Genomic DNA, 4,484 nt, shown 5'->3' with positions numbered 1-4,484 from the left:
TGTGTATATGTGTGTGAGTGTGTATGTGCGTCTGTGTGTGTACGTGAACACAATCTCACTCACTGTTCTCAGAGACGGCTGAACCAATTTTCACAAACTTAGTCCCAAATGAAAGGTGCCAGGTTCCCATGCTATTGAATTTCTAATGGATCCGACTTCCGGTTCCGGAATTACAGGGTGATGAGTACGATCACGTAGTAAATGTCGATTTTAATCAATTCTGCAATGAATGTATAATGGTGAAAATTTTTCCAAAATGTGACCACAACTGCTTCAATTTGTAGTACTAGGTCACTAAAAGTCATTAAAAGTCTTTTCGTTCACATTGGCCGCCATCATCGGTTCCGGAAGCCCTGGCGGAAGTATCCAAATTCAGAATAACAGTCACATCGGTTTCTCGGAGATGGCTAGACCGAATCAACCAAACTTAATCTCAAATGAAAGATGTTGCGTCCCCGTAAATGGCCATTAAATTTTATCCCGAACCGACTTCCGGTTCCGGAGTTACGGGTTGTGGCGTGCGATCACATAGCAAATTGTGATTCAAACCGATACTCCGATGAAAGAAAAAAAGGTAAAAATTTCGCTAAAATGTCTCTCAAACAACTTAAATTTGCAGTTCTAGGTCACCGACGGCCAAACAAACTTTCGTTGACTACATTGACCACCATAGACGATTCTGGAAGTGCCCGGGAAAAGTGACCATCTTTCAAAACTAGCAAATCCATATCAGCTTCTCGAAAATGGTTGGACCGATTTCACAAACTTAGTCCCAAATGAAAGCTATATTATCCCCACAGATGTCTATAAAATTTCGCGCGGATCGCTTATATGGTTCCGGAAATATAGACTGAACCGTCCGGTCACATATGAAATTCCCATATAAGCCGGAACTCATTTTTTTTTTTTCAAATTTCAGAAATCGAATTCGTATTTTTGATGTCAAGCATCGTCGAGATTTTATGTTATCACGAATTTTTTTTATAAATTTCGACTTTTTGGGACTTTGCCGATTTCGCACCTTTTTGCCTTTCTCATATAAAGAAAGGCTATGCAATCACTGTAAAAATCGACTTTTTAACCGAGGCCGGATTCGATTGTGTGTGTATGTGTGTGTCATTTAAACTCACACAATTTTCTCAGAGATGGACGAACCGATTTTCACAAACTTAATTTTAAATGAAAGGTATAACGCTCCGATAAGCTGCTATTGAATTTCAAATGGATCCGACTTCCGATTCCAGAGTTACGGATTGAAGAGTGCGGTCACACAGCAAATTCCCATATAAACTGGTATCACTTTGATGTACAAATGGTGTAATACGTATTAAAATGGGTCCAACATTACTTGAATTTGCTGGTCTAGATCACTAATGATCATTCAAAGCAGCTTCGACCACATTGGCCACCTATGACGGATCTTGAGGCCCCCGGGGAACTCACCAAGTTCCTAAACTAGTATCACACCTATTTCATTATCATTATTATTATTATATATTGTCTTCGAATTAATAAATTTTCGTGCAGACTGAAATACTATACTAACTTAAACCTATTTTCAATTTGAACATTTCTCTACTTAAGTTAAAGTCAAAATGATGAAAAACGCTATTGAAGAGCTGACAGCAAACATCTACCGGGTTATTCTGGCCGTACTGCGTGCTATGAGTAGAGCGCCGAAAGAAGTCCATTCTCCGCAGAGACCTACCAGGAACGTTGAAGTCCAGCTTAGCGAGAAGCAGAGGGCAGTCAATGTTGTCAGCGAGAAGATCGAACACAAAAAGTCGCTGCAGAAAAACTCTCCTGTTTCGTAGCGCAGGCAGGTTGATAAGAGCACAACGATGCTCATACGGTGGTAGTTCAAATCGATTTCGCCAGGGAAGCCGTCGAAGGGCATACCGGACGAAACTCTTTTGCTCCCGTTCTATGCGATTAATGTGTACGGTGTGATACGGGGCCCAAACGATAACTCCATACTCTAGAATGCTGCGTACCAGACTGATGTACAGTGCCTTCAGGCAGTAGACGTCGTTGAAATCTTGGGTGTTTCGTTTGATGAATCCTAGTACTGCATAGGCTTTAGCAGTTACTGCATTGAAGTGTTCGATGAAACGTAGCTTACGGTCAAGTATAACACCAAGGTCCTTGATTGATGAAACTCGTTTTACTGGGGCAGCGCTCACTGCATACTCAAACGTAATTGGCGAAAGTATTCGTGTGAATGTGATTAATTTGCATTTCTGAATGTTTATAGTCATTCCGTTTCTATCACACCAACTCATGATCCTATCTATGTCCATCTGAAGTGCACAACAATCTACGAGAGTTGTTATGCTGCGATAAATTTTCAGATCATCTGCGTACATCACCTTACACGATGTCAATTCGCTGCAAATATCATTCGAAAGGGTCTGAAAGTACAGTTCCAAGTCGCACAGATGCACTGTGGTTTGTAAGGTACGAGAAGATCCAATTGGTCAGCCAGTCCGGAAATCCGATTCGCCTCAACTTTCCAACAGCTAGCTGATGAGGAAGGTGATCGAAGGCTTTGGAGAAATCTACATACACTGCATCAATTTGTTGTCGATTCTCTCATTTATCAATCAGCGTTGACCCATAGCTCATTAAGCTCGTCGTTGTTGAGTGCTTTCTAACAAACCCATGCTGATCTGTAGTGATGATGTGTTTTACTGCAGGGTAGAGAATATCTAACAGCATACTTTCAAAAACTTTTGGGAGGCAGCTCAGGATTGAAATTCCGCTGTAATTTATGACGTCATGGACGATACCGGCCTTATGAATTGGTGTTATTAAAGCCTCCTTCCACTTGGCGGGAAAAATACTTTCACCGAGAGAGCGATTGAAAAGCATGGATATCGGTACAGCTAACGATGAAGAGCATTCCTTGACGAAACATGGTTGTATTCCGTCCGATCCTAGTCCCTTTGAACCGTCAACATCACGTAGATTGGTGTACACTTCGCGTTCGGTGAAAGATGTTACAGGAAAATTCAAGGAGAACGTCGGCAGACTACTCAGGTACGATTCAGACAAAGGTGGTGGGTTTTTACTTAGCACACTTTGAAAGAAAGACGAGAATAGATTTGCTGACTCCGCAGGTGTCGTTGAGGTCCTGTCACGGTAGTTCACGTTTTCAGGAAAACCACGGGTGGATGTTTTGTTCCGCAAATAAGCCCAAAATTGCTTCGGCTCGTCCTTCATGTTACTCTCAAGTCGTGAAACGTATGATCGAAAGCAAGATGCATTCAATGATTGAAATTGTCGCTCTAAATCTCGCACAAACGATTTATCATCTTCACCTCTTTTCCGGAAAAATCATTTACGAACCTTCAATAACCGATTTCGCAGATTGCGCAGCCCATCGTTCCACCAGGGGCGTTTATTTGTGCGACGGCGCTTCCGCCTTCTCAGAGGCACGTGTTGTTGAAAAATTAAGTCCAATTCACGATAAAACCTGTCCACAGCCTCGTCAAGAGTACCCAGTGATAATATTTCAATCCAATTGATGTTTGAAATTCTCGCATTTAGCTCGTCATAATCGCATTGATTAAAATCATACCCACATCTACATCGTCAATCACTGGTGAGCCGTAAAGAGTCTCAATGGTCAAAACAAACGGATGATGATGACGATCCAATTTCGTTAGTGTAGTATCGGGACTCTTCGGATAGCGAGTTAAACACGTCAACCTTCTGTGTTAGTCTGAATATGACTGAGTTACCTTTATTTCGATTCCCAAGATGTACATATTCGAAAGGTGAGTATATATATAGAAAGGTGTATATAACAAGGTGTATAAAAGTGCGACTCTACATTCCTCCTTTTGTTTATACTAAATCAACTTCGTTCAGGTTGTAATCATGTAAGTATGCCGGACGTTTGTGTTCTCGGCTCGGGCGAGATTCACCATCGTCCATTTTTCGTCGTTTATCTGCTGTCCTTTGTTCCTGTTCCTGCTCATCAACTTTATCCGAGATAATATGGTCTTTTGACTGGTCCAGCGGCTCTTTAATATCTGAAAGAAGCTTTTTCAGATGAGTAACGTCTCGATTAATAATTCGTCTCGAGGAGTTTGATTTCAGCGTGATATTTGATCCTTTTCGATCGTTTACAATAAACTCTTCCGGAGAGAAAGTTGTGGATAATTTATTTTCCTTTTGAATTCGTTTTGTGACTACAGTGTCTCCAACTTTTAGTTCGTTCGGTTTAGCCGAACGCCGTCAATCCGCATATTCAGCTTCCTTGAACGGTCCCGATCCTGAATTTCTTCAATTGTTTATTTCCTTTCATCAATAGACCGGGTAGTTTATCTTTAAGTTGCCTTCCGAACATTAGGATCGATGGGGCTACCCCGGTGGTCGAATGAGGGGTCGAATTGTGCATCAGAATAAATGTTCTTAGATCCCATTTCCAGTCAGAGCCTATCGTTTCTTGGCTTATTTTGAGACGCTTGACAATGGAC

General features: G+C 41.5%; 1 long non-coding RNA gene across 1 annotated transcript; it reads left to right on the top strand.

The window, feature by feature from the left end:
• Positions 1-304: 304 nt before the first annotated feature.
• LOC131693226 (uncharacterized) lies at positions 305-1,425 on the top strand. The gene is made up of 3 exons (XR_009306184.1): positions 305-857; positions 920-1,186; positions 1,245-1,425. It is a non-coding gene; the product is annotated as an uncharacterized LOC131693226 (long non-coding RNA).
• The last annotated feature ends 3,059 nt before the right edge of the window (positions 1,426-4,484 follow it).

Source organism: Topomyia yanbarensis, chromosome 3 (genome assembly GCF_030247195.1).
Source record: "Topomyia yanbarensis strain Yona2022 chromosome 3, ASM3024719v1, whole genome shotgun sequence".
In the NCBI taxonomy this organism is placed as follows: domain Eukaryota; kingdom Metazoa; phylum Arthropoda; class Insecta; order Diptera; family Culicidae; genus Topomyia; species Topomyia yanbarensis.
The sequence above is the reverse complement of the archived record's forward strand: the minus strand, read 5'-3'. Positions and strand labels throughout refer to the sequence as shown.